At 40.6% G+C, this 13,226-nt stretch overlaps 1 protein-coding gene across 2 annotated transcripts in view; it reads left to right on the top strand.

The window, feature by feature from the left end:
* AGBL5 (AGBL carboxypeptidase 5) overlaps positions 1–13,226 on the top strand; it is a 2,459,386-nt gene that overhangs the window by 2,425,441 nt on the left and 20,719 nt on the right. The gene's annotated exons all lie outside the window — the stretch shown is intronic.

The following is a 13,226-nucleotide window of genomic DNA, read 5'->3' as shown; positions in this document are numbered from 1 at the left end:
ATGTATTTTCCGGACTATCATAAAGACTATTGCCACATTATTTTAGCCGTCACTGTAATGAGTGGTGGTCGCTATTACAGTTTGCATGCTGCTTGATTTCTTACACAAAGAGGCAGAAAGAGACAACATTACCATTGTAGCACATGCAATGTTTTTTTGAAGGAATGATAAAGAATGCATGTACAGTGAGACTGCATCTGACTGAAAAAATTGAGTCAAGTTATTTTATTTATTTTTGATTGATTTATTGTGATAATTACCAGGAAAGTCTGACTGGGCAATAACAAGCCCTTCTTATAAAAGCTCTATCTGACGTGAAATAGTAGAAATTAATAGACATATGTGATACATACAGTATACAGAGATGGCAAACATCTCCTTTAAGATTAAACAAATACAATATAATCAATATGTACATACAATGTACGTGGTTGCATTCACATTGTGCACTGTGTATTGCAATGTGAATGCAACCACATGCATACAATGTATGTGGTTGCATTCACATAGCAGTACACAGTGTACAGTGTTTCATTCTCATTACATTATACTTTTAATTGTAACAGGTATCTGCGTGCAGACTTCATGTTTAGGTTAATGAAAAGAGTACAGTATAATCAATGTTAACATACAATATACAGGGTTGCATTTCTGTTAGAGTATGCAGAATTGCATTCTCATTATATTATACAATTAACAGTGATGGATATCTGTGTACAGACTTCACTTTTAGATTCACAAAATCAGCAGTGTGACAAAATATTCTGCAATAATAAAGCAAGAGAGGATAATAATTGCAAAACATTTATGTCATTGAGAATTAGTTTACAATTGTTTTGGTTTCAACTTGAGAGATAAAGACTGGGCAACATATTTTAGTCCATAGGAAAAACAATTAGGAGGAAGTATGGGAGATGTCACCTGTACTAAAAAGATATAAAGTCAGGTTTAGGCTGGAGAAGTGCAGGGCACAGCCGGGAGTCTGTGTGTGATGTTCATCATGTTTCACTGTTGCAGTCATTACAATTGGGTTATCCTGCTGGCAGGCTACCCGCAGTCGGCCTGAATTCCAAAGTCCTGGTCCGGCGTCGGTTGCTGTCACCTCCTCCCTGACGTCAGTGTGCCAGGGGTATAAAAGATGCAGTTGACGCCATTTTCTTCAGTCTTTCTTGCCGCGCGGTGCACAAAGCAAAAGCAGTTCGCAAGTGCCAGTCGGCCGACTCCTGAGATTTTCAAATTCAAATTTCAGATCCGAAGTCTTCATTAAAGCTAAGTACCCCATTGGGGAAACTTTTTTATTGCTCCAGACCGATGTCAGACAAAGTTAATAATTGTATTTCTTGTGGGAAGCAAATACCTCATAAGGATTTTCATTCTTACTGTATTCTGTGCCTAGGCCCTGACCACAACGTTGCTAGTTGTCGGTTTTGTGCTAGATTTAACCAACGCACTATTAAGTGTCGGTTCGATTTTGCATTTCAATACTTTGGCAGAAGATTTAATTATATAATGCCATCGGAACAGCCGACTACCGGAGTTTATAAAAAGTGCAAAGAAAAGGACAGGCATCCGAGGTCCAAAACTGATGAAGAGGCTTCTGCTAGTCCAGTCGCCGGTTCGCCGGTTCTCAGTGAGGCGCTTTCGCAGCCCCTGACGCCCGCTACCTCAGAGCCACAGGCCACTTCCGACTCCAACGCGGAGTCGACTAGGCCACTGGATAAACAAGGTATTGGATCCTCGGAAACTATTCCCTCAGATGGGTCCGGAGCCGCTGAGTAGGCATCGGCTTCTGAGGGTGTTTTCAGACCTTCACAGTTATATGTGAAAACAACTTCAGCTTCAAAAGCAAAGACTAAAACACCTCTAACGACAAAGAAAAAAGTACAACATTCCCCTGGACAGGCCTCCATGCCTAAAAAACAGATGCTTATAATGGCCGAAGACCTAATTACTTTGATCAGGGGTTCCCATCCCCTTCCTGATAAGAGGCCTAGACAAGAGACAGAATATGAGTCTTCAGATCAGGTTTCCATTTCCTCTAATTCCTCTTCTGAACAGGAATACCCTCTTCCTCCCTATGAGGATTCTGATGCTGAAGAATCTGTCCCTTCAGCCACTCCTCCTGAGGATTATTCTTTTGGGGAGACCCTGCATACTATGAGGGAGCACTTCCACTGGGAGAGCCAAGATTACTCAGAATCTAGGAAAAGGCTCAGAGACTTCCATTTACTACCTCAACACAGGCCCCTTGCTATTCTTCCTGTTTCAGACATTGTAGATGATGTATTTTCAGAGTCCGGTCTGTCTCCGGACTCTCTACCACCAGCTCCTGTTAAGCCAGACAGATACTACTACAGGGTTCCTGATTCACATAAATTTCTTTATAAAAACCCTGCTGCTGACCCAGAAACAATCATTCAGGGTCCCAAAGGGGTCAAGGCTTCCACTGCAAAAAACCCTATCCCCTCTGATAGGGATTCAAGGGCCCTGGACAGATGGGGGAAAAAGATTTACACTTCTGCTACTTTGGCTGTAAAGGCTTTAAATTGTCAGTTTCATATGCTTAAATATCAGCAATACCTTATGTCACTGCTTAAACAGAAAATGTTGACAAATTCTGAATGTGCAGAAAACAAAGAAATGCAGGATTTATTGCATGCAGCTGAACAAGTGGGAAAGCGTACTTTGCAATGTGGTTTTGATTCTCTGGAGGCCTCCTGCAAGGCCGCTGTTATGGGTTCTGTCATTAGGAGGCATGCTTGGTTAAAGGAACAGAATCTGCCTGATTATGTTAAAGCAAAATTATTAGATGCTCCATTACAGCATGATATCTTGTTTGGTGTTAAAGCAGAAGAGGTGTTGAAGAAATTGGAGGACAAAGCTAAATCTATGCAAACAGTCAAGGATGTCTTACAGGTTCAGCCTCCCAGATTTAGCAGGAACTGGCCCACAAAGAATTGGTCCTTTCCAGTGTCAGACAGGCCACAAATAGGCAGATACAGATGCCCCAGAGGCAGATCCCAGCCCCAAGGCTCATACAGGTCTAAACAATGGGGTGCTTCTACCTCCAAAAGCGGAGAAGATAAATCACAGCCATACAGAAAACAGTCTCAATGACTTTCCCCTGCCAGCACCAATCACTTACCTTCTGGCAGCTCCTTTAGGGGGAAAACTAGCACTTTTCTCACAAAATTGGCACATGATCACCCAGGACAAATGGGTCCTGAATATAGTGTCACAAAGCTACAGGTTCCACTTTCACACCCTGCCAAGGGCAAACGGTATGCCAGACCTGCCACACAACCAATGGGCAGAGGCACAAAAACAAATTTCATCCCTCATGGAGATGAGGGCCATTCAGCGAGTACCACAACAAGAGCAGGGACAAGGATTTTACTCAAGACTGTCCTTGGTACCCAGAAAGAACAAAGTCTGGAGACCAGTACTGGACCTGTCTATTCTAAACACATTTTTGGATATTCCAAAATTCAAAATGTTGACTCTGCAGCCGCTTCTGCCCATGCTGGGCAAGAAGGCTTGGCTTGTGACTTTAGACCTAAAAGAGGCATACCTGCATGTCCCAATCAGACAATCATGCAGAAGATACCTCAGATTTATAGCTGGTGATCAATTCTCTGCACTGCCCTTTGGCTTATCTAGTGTGCCCAGAGTCTTCATAAAATGTCTGGCACCAGTAATTGCATTTTGCAGACAAAGAGGAATACAAATTTATCCTTACTTGGACGACTGTCTTATTCAAGCAGAGAACAAGGACATTCTACTACAGCATCTGGCGTTTGTAAAAAGATTATTAACATGCCTAGGGTACACAGTAAATGAAAAGAAATCAAAACTAGTACCCTCTCAAGAGATAATATTCCTGGGTGCAAGCTTAAATACAGCTGCCCAGATGGCTTATCTCATGCCAGACAAACAAAGACAACTGACTACTTATTTCAAAATGTTGGCAACAAAGACCCAGTTATCTGCAAGAAAAATTCTGCAGGCTTTGGGCTTCATGGCATCCTGCATTCTGCTAATTCCATATGCAAAACTGCATATGAGGAAGCTACAATGGTACCTAAAAAGTGTTTGGACTCAACATTGCCACAACCTGGAAACAATAATTACCCTCATTCCCTACTTGCAACAGGAGTTTCGATGGTGGGCAAAGGCCTGTCACCACAAGGGACAGCCATTCACTTTACCCACAGCCAGGCAGACATTAACAACAGATGCATCAGATTATGCCTGGGGGGCCCATATGGCAGGAAGATGTATTCAGGGCACATGGTCCGCAAGCCAAATGCATCTACATATCAATCAAAAAGAGATGCTAGCTGTTCAGAATACCCTGACAGCCTTCAAGGATCTACTTCATCCAGGACAACTAAGACGGACAATACTAGTCATGTGGTACATAAACAAGCAAGGAGGCACACATTCCTACCCCCTCTGCAGACTAGCCATGACTTTGTGGGACACAGCATTGACTTTCCAAGTACATCTGCAAGCACAATTCCTGCCAGGAAAGAGAAATACTCTGACAGACGAACTAAGCAGAAACTTAATGGATCCCCACGAGTGGAAATTGGATCCACAAGTCTTCAGCATGATAACAAGGAACTGGGGCTGCCCGGACATAGACCTATTTGCCTCCCCTCAAAACTACCAAATACAGAGATTCTGCACAAGGATTTATCACAAGCAAGCATGGAAAGTGGATGCTCTGTCTTTCAGCTGGAAAAACTTAACAGTATATGCCTTTCCTCCACTGCCTCTCCTCCCCAAGGTACTCCTAAAGGTCAGACAAGAGAAGCCAAAAATGATATTGATTGCCCCAGACTGGCCCCGCCAGCACTGGTACCCAATCCTAAAGAACTTGTCTCAATGCCCAGCATGGACATTACCTCAAATTCCTCACTTATTGACACAACAAAACAGTCAGATCCTGCACAGCCAACTCAGGACCTTAAATCTGGCAGCATGGCGGATAATGTAGCCATTCAAAACACACCTCTCTCTAAAGCGGTGATGGATGTTATTTTGGAGGCCAGGAGGCCTAGCACCAGAAAATCCTATGCAGAAAAATGGAAGAGATTCTGTGCTTGGAACCGGGCACAAGGAATTGACACAATTGTACCAAATATTCCTCAGATTTTGCAGTACTTAACTGAGATGCTGGACAAAGGCCTATCCTTTTCATCAATTAAGATTCATGCCTCTGCCATTTCAGCTCATTAGAATACAGAACCACCTATTTTTTCTCATCCTTTACTAAGGCAGTACCTCAGAGGGGCCAACAACATAAGACCTGCAAGGAGAGCACCAATACCTGTATGGGACCTCAATTATCTCTTGGAAAAACTCACACTGCCTCCTTTTGAGCCAGCTTCTACAGCTGATATAAAATTCTTATCCTGGAAAACAGCTTTGCTCCTAGCAATAACCTCTGCAAGACGAGTCCAGAGTTACAGGCACTCATGGCTGTGGAACCTTTTATTATTTTCCATCCTGACAAGGTTTCTCTGAGGACAAACCCGACATTTATGCCTAAGGTAGTGTCCAGTGTGGCCCTTAACCAAACAATTCATTTGCCTACCTTCTGTCCAAACCCACAGAATAAGGGTGAGATATTTCTGCATTCTTTGGACATTCACAGGCAGCTACGCTTCTACTTGCACAGAACCAAAGCTTTTAGAAAGACTGAACAACTTCTAGTGGCATATGCTGCAGGATCACAAGGAAAGGCAGTCTCAAAGCAGACTATTTCAAAGTGGATAGGCCACTGCATTCGTTTCTGCTATTCACAGCATGGCAAATTAGTGCCTAAGGGCATTAGGCCTCATTCAACCAGAGCAGCAGCCACTTCAGCAGCCTTCCACAGAGGAGTACCAACCAAAGACATCTTAGAGGCTGCAACTTGGAGTTCAGTGCACACTTTTACAAAGCACTATCACTTACCTCTCTACTCTAAATCCAGGGCAGGCTTTGCCACTGCAATCCTGCAGGGCCTCATAGCCTCTCCAAATCCTATTTAGTCCCAGCCTCCCAACCTTAGCTTTGGGATTCAACCCAATTGTAATGACTGCAACAGTGAAACACGATGAACATAGTACAGTTGTGTACCTACCATAAATGTAGATGTTTGAGTGTATTCACTGTTGCAGTCCAGGTTACCCACCCATCATCCCCCTTTCCTTTGCTGGGACTTATCTATACTTCTCTATTCTATATAACCTATGTGGTGTATTTGCTTGTAGATGAAGGAAAAGTTTACTTTAGTGCATGCATACTTATTGGCGTAATTTAGCCTACCCTTTAGGGGGCACCTGATATCTGGGGCAAGAAAAACTGAAGAAAATGGCGTTGACTGCATCTTTTATACCCCTGGTGCACTGATGTCAGGGAGGAGGTGACAGCAACCGACGCCAGACCAGGACTTTGGAATTCAGGCCGACTGCAGGTAGCCTGCCAGCAGGATAACCCAATTGTAATGACTGCAACAGTGAATACACTCAAACATCTATATTTATGGTAGGTACACAACTGTACTTTTTGAGCTATGGTTTAAAGGACTTTAGGTTGTCAATTTGTCTAAAAGGGAGAGGGATGCATTTCCACTTTTTGGAGATGTAGTATAGGGAGTCTCCTGCTGAGTTGTTTGATTTGGTTACTCATCTGTGTTTGTTTGTGAAGCGCAGAATTCTGTTAGTGGAGTAGTATATGATAATAACATTTAGAGATGGACAATTTTCTGGTTTGCTAATGAGAGTTGCTACTAGATGTGAGAATGTTAAGTAGTGTGGCAGTTACGTCCAGTTTAACTATTCCAGGGCCAGACTGTGGTGTATTCTATGAGATAAACATGCTGTGAATCTAGCAACTTTATTGTATCATTCTTCTAGTTGACATTTCTGTATAGATAGTAGGTTTGTGAAAATGAAAGCTGCATAAGGTAGTGCTTGAAGAAGGTGGGTTGAAGCAATGTGCTTTCTAGCATTATAATTTAGGTATGGTTTGATTCTGTAGAGGAAGTTGAGTTTTTGTTGTTTAACTGTCTGTTTTATGTGAAGATAAAAATTTCATGTTTTCTTGTATAATTATGCCAAGAAGCTTGGTGTGAGTTACAAGTTCGATGTTTGTACTGTTTGATGAGGTTATGTTGAAATGTACTTTTTGTGCAACAAATTGTTTTTGAGTAAATAAAAATAATTTCTGTTGTTTATGGTTTAGAAGTGATTGAGAGCTTGTTAGCCTCATTTCTACGAAGGTAAAGCAATCTTGGATTATTGCTTGTAATTTTTCCCAGGATATGGATAGAACAGATCAAAGGTGGCATCATCCGCAAACTGGACTATGGAGGCTTGCCCATGTGCTGTGTGCAGATCATTCATGAATATATTAAAAAGTAGAGTGCCAAGGATTGACCTTTGGGGAACAGCAACAAATATAGGGAGGAAGGATGAGAATTAATTTTGCCATTTAACTGCCAGATATCCATTGGATAGGTAGCTCTGAAGCCAAGTGAACGATAGGCTAAAGCATGCCAAGAAGGTAGACAGTTTATGTAATAACTTTTAGTGGGATACCAAATCAAATGCTTTCTTTAGCTATAGGAAGAGAACATATACCAGACTGCCTGCATTGTTATGTAGGTTTACTTTCTGGTTAAAACTAAGGAAGGCAGTAATAGCATTGTGGTGGGAACAAAAGTCATATTGAGATTGTGATATGAGGTTATTTTCATGGATGCATTTGAGTAGTTGGGATTGAATACATTTCACAAGTATTTTGGACAGTGAGGATAGAAAGCTGTTAGTCTATAATTTGAGATTTCTATGGAGGTGCCTCCTTTTAAAGAGGTAGGATGTAAGATATGTTTCCACAGTTTAGGGACATCACATTCAGTGATACATTTATTAAGTTGGAAATTGGATATGCTAGAGCAATCAGCTGCTTGTCTGATATATTCAGTTTGTACAATGAATGTTGCTAAAGTGGTTAGTTTTAATATAAGAAAATGTCTCTTAATGTTGGATATAGACACAGGTTTGGAGATCAGTTTGCTGATGTTGTCCACTTGAAAAGTGGTGGGCTGGAAGTTGATTAGCGATGTTAGTGTTTGTATGAAATTAGTGTTGAATTGATTTGTAATGCTGTCTGACTGGGTATGTATGAATGGAGCAGGTTGTGTGATGTGTCTTGGTCTTAGGAGTTGATTTATGGCTGACCAGAAGGTTTTGGGGTTATTTTGATTTGAATTTTGAGAGTTTGTATAGTAATCTTTCATCTCTTGTAATCTTGAATTTTATTTTATTTCTGTGTTGCCTGTAGTTACCTTTACAAATAGACCAGTCACCAGTAGAGTCCCACAGGGTTCTGCACAATGCTGTATTGCTGCACCTCATGCTTTTTACTTGCAAGACCCTAAGATCAAATAAGAAAAGGGAAAACGCATGTGGTGTAGTAATATTGTTTGAGTAATCTAGTAATGTCACCTCGCTTTAGCCATGTTTCAGTTGTAAGTACAATATCTGGAGTGGAAGGCTAATCAGCCATGGAATTCTGGTATTTTATTATACATATGCTTCTTAAATTTATGTTAAGGAGTTGAAGGCTTGTAGATTTTTTGGGGTGTGATGTGGTGGAAGAGGCTGAAAGTTTGGGTGGGATGAGGGAATTTTCCAGAAGGTTTATTAGACCTGGGTTGGGATGAATGTCTCCACTTAATTGTTAGTGTTGGTATTCTGTGGTAGATGTGAAAGAGCTATTTACATTTAGTTTTGTACTTTGATCAAAACCATACCTCTCAACTGCCAAGATTTTTGTCTCATATTTTTGGTCTGTTCCTCATAAAATCTGTGGTTTTCTGGCAAATCACTGAGGATTTGACTTCACTAAATAATGACATACATTTCAGTTTCAGACTTCATATCTTTCAAAAATGTATGCAAACACAAATCATGTTATTAAAGCAACTTCCTAAGTTAATAGGAGCAGTATTTAAAATCTGTTCATATTTTTGGACCTTTGTCCCCCTTTATTTTTGGCTTTGACAAGATTTCTTGTGCTAAGAGGTTGAGGGGTATGATCATACCCCGTGGTTTGTGGGGCTTAACCACTGATATTTGTTTCTAAAAAGGTGGATGTTAGACCTGGATGCTAAGGTGACACTGATTATGTTTATGTTTAGGGCTTGTGTGTGTAAGGTCAAGGAGGGCTGGTTGCGAATGTAGAAGGTGTTATGGTAGAATGTAGCATATTTTAATAATGTAAGAGGTAAGATAGTAACTATGTGTGGTAGTAGCCATACCTCTTACCACAAAAAATTTGGACAAAGCCTGACATAATGGGGAAATAGAGGCCCAAAAATAGGAGAGAGTTTTAAATATTGCTCTTATAAACTTAGAAAGCTGCTATAATAACAAGATTTGTGTTAGTATGCATTTTCTGAAGGATATGGTCTGAAACTCAAATGCATGTCATTATTTAGTGATTTTAATCTTTAGATTAACCCAGTGATGTTTAAAAAAAATGCACAGTTCTTATGAGGAACACACCAAAAATATGAGGCAAAAATCTGAACATTCTACGAAAATCTGTACAGCGGAAAGGTATGGTAGCGGCATTGTGGGTGGCTTGGACAGATATTAGGCTGGCAGTCTTGTGTTGATGGAGGAGTGCAGAGGAGAGAGAGAGATGGGGTAGAGTGAGGCGATTATATTGATATTGGAGAATATAAACATAATAGTAAGTATTTGACTATTATACAGTAAGATTGTAATGGTTAGTATAAAGAGAGAGAGAGAGATTAGTAGAATCTAGACTGTAATGGATAGTAGAAAAGAATAGACAAGTGTAATGAGATAGTGTAAGATGCAATATTTCTGTGAAGGGATGGGAAAGGTAATGGTGGAGAGAGAAGAGTAGCTTGGCAGAAGAAGTTACTTGAGGGAGGAAAGGGGGAGATAATGGGTGGAGAGTGGAGAGATAGTTGATGGTAGAAGTCAGAAGTGGAGAAAAGTTTTTGAGAATCATGTAAAAAAAGGCTACAGCTGGCAGTGGGATTCCCTTCCTTCTTTTCAAGGGATTCTGCCACATTTGGACAGTCAAACCTCCCTCTTTCCTCCTATACTGGAGCAAGTGCTGTCTCAAGGGGAAAAGGGAAAGATGGTTGATGGAAGTAGTCATCAGTGGGTGTGAGAAAAAGGAAGTGGGATTAAGACAGGAAAGTAGATATATGGGCAGATGGGAAAGGAAATGAGGTTGTAGTAGGAGAGAGACTGGCACATGGCAATGTCTGCTGATTGGATAGAAAGGAAATAGGGTGACAGGAAAGGAGGTTGTGAGAAGAGAGAGCTTGATGGGAGAATTCAAACACAGCGGACTGGATGGGAGAGAAGTGAAGCAATGAGATGAAAGTAGCTAGTTGGCCAGGTTATGTTGTGGATTTGGGTGAGAATTATTATTTGACTGTATTTTATTGACTAGGATGAAGGAATATGAGCTTAATTTGTACACATTTAGGTGAACAGGTGGGTGGATGAAAATTGGGGGTATGATAAGAGAGTTAAGTAAGCCCAAGCATAGTGTGGCTCACCCTACCAAGATTGTCTTCTTTTGGTGCAGTGAAATGTTTTCCAAGAATAAAAACAGGTGAGCAGTTTTCTACAAACTATATTATAAGAAAATAATTATCTTGCTTCTTGTGAGAGAGAAAAACCTATAGGGAATAATAGGTGGAGGTGCAGTTTTCGGTGTTTCAGTAAATGGAGCTTTTAGTTTTCCATGGGGTAAAGCTGTTATTGAAAAGTCAATCTGATGGAGTCCAGTTGATGGACAAAAGCACTAATAAATAAAAGCTGAGTTATTCTGGTGACTCAGTCTGCTTGAGATTTACTTCAGTACTTTTATAGAACAGGAATTAACATCTGTTGTGTTTGACTATTTATTACTGTTGCATCTAATTACAAGTTTAAGAGATTTTATTTTTAATTTTTTTTTGAATAATAAGAAAGTGAAGGCAGACTGTTATTTTCATGCTGGGAGCAGCTAGATCCTCACATCTCTGTTGTGGTTTATGTACTTGTTTTGTCATGTGGCTGACTCTTGGTGTACACAGGGTTCTTTGATGTGAGGCAGATTTAAAAGACCTATTAGTGATCTTTATTTTTTGATTTGCCTTCCTGAAAAATAAAGATATCGCTGAATTGTTTAATATCCTGTGTCTTTAAAATGTTCTTATGGCACTGCTAATTCTCTATCTTGAGCAGCTGCGACTGGGTCAGATCTTCCTAGAATTTAAAAGAGAATGTCAAAGCTGAGATCCTGAATTTTCCCTTGGATAAAGGGGTATTATTTGGCCCATTCCGTGCTGAGGTCCTTGAACGTTTTGATGAAAAAGGTAAGTTAATTCAGGGAGTCAGCTTTTTCAACCCTCCATGCCAAAATATAATAGGAACTTTCCTTTAATTTCAGGACCCTTCTATAGGAAACGGAATAAACAGTCTCAGCAGGGTACAGGCAAAATAAATTTCAGAAGGCAATGTCAGGGAGATTCAAATAAGAAGGGAGGATCCTACTAAAAGCAAGAGCAAACTGAAAAAAAAAAAACAAATAAAAAACTGTTTTCTCTCTCTCTCTCCCACCCTGGTGTTTCAGTGAAACCATCCCAGTGCCTAGGTCTACACTTCCCTTTGTGGCAGCAGATAACTTCAGACACATGGATTCTGAGAGTCATGTAAAAAAGGCTACAGCTTGCAATGGGAGCCCCTTCCTTCTTTTCAAGGGATTCAGCCACATCTGGACCATAAAACCTCTTAGTTTCCTCCTATAATGGAGCAAGTGCTGTCTCAAGGAATCATAAATCTGTCCCCCAGATCATACACGAAAATAATTTTATTTAAGAATCTTTCTGATGCCAAAGAAAAAAATGAACCTGCAAACCTGCCCCTAGACCTTTCTTTTCTTAACTTTCAGATCAAAGTCCTAGAATTCAAAATGCTCTTTACAGTCTTTGTTACCTCTGACTCTACATCAGAGCTTTTTGGTAACTCTGGATTTAAAAGATGCTTCTCATCACATTACAAATCTCAAATATTTCAGATTTTTTTTAAATTTTCTGTGCCTAGTTTTAATTTTCACTTATTTTCCTTACCCTTTGGTTTATCTGCAGTTTCAATGGTATTCATGAAGTGCTGGCACCAGTAATAGTCAATTTCAGGTTGCCTTATTTTTGCAGATTCTTTTGCAAACAGTAATCCCTGGCATAGGTAAGAAACCTTTTTTTCTGTCTCAGGTATCAGGTGAACAGAGAAAAGTCTCATTTTGTCTCAGTGGATAGTTTTTCCTAGATGTCTTTTGGATACATCCCTCATGATAGATTTTCTTCCTCAAGACAAAGTAGAATTTTGCAAAGAACAGTTTCTGATATTCTCCAACCAGTTTCTAATATCTGCCAGGAAGTATCTCAGGATTTGGGTTTCATGGTCTCTGCAATTCTCATGATTCCTTTGGTCAAACTTCAAATGAGAAGAATCCAGTGGTGCCTTAAATCCATTTGGATCCAACAGCAGCACCCACTATCATTTCAGATTCCAGTACTTGGATTCATGGAAAGGGTGTTACACTGGTGGATGGACCAGTTCTCTCTTAACCCAGGTCCTACTCAGTTTTTACCCACAGATGCTTCAGGTTTTGCTTGGGGAGCTCTTTCGAGGGTAGTGAAAGTTCAGAGTTTCTGTAACAAGCAGGAAAGACTGAAACACATATACGTGTCAAAGAAATGATGTCTCTAATAAATGCTCTCAAATGTCAAAATCATCTTCGAGTTCCAGTCCATCTATTAGTAATAGGATCATAGGAAGTTACACAGATAACACCACAGTGATGTGGTACATAAACACGTGGGAACCAGATCCTACCCCCTATGCAGACTAGCTCTGGTAGATTTAGCAACTCAGCACAAAATATCCGTACGGGCTACTTGCATTCCATCAGAGTAGAATATTGTTGCAGACAAGCTGAGCCGGACAAGGACAGCTCCTCCCCCATGGATGAATGTTAACCTCTTCCAGGAACAGATCCAGCTGCAAGGAACTCCTCGAGTAGATAGTTTGCCTCCATTCACAACAGACAGTTAAAGAAAGTCTCTGCTCCAGGACTCCTTGCACAAAGGCCTGGAAGGTATAGATGCCTTTACACTACCATGGATGGGAATGTTT

This window comes from Protopterus annectens, chromosome 2.part1 (genome assembly GCF_019279795.1).
Source record: "Protopterus annectens isolate FY-2018-M chromosome 2.part1, PAN1.0, whole genome shotgun sequence".
NCBI classification, from domain to species: Eukaryota; Metazoa; Chordata; order Ceratodontiformes; family Protopteridae; genus Protopterus; species Protopterus annectens.
This window is presented reverse-complemented; position numbering and strand designations above follow the sequence as displayed.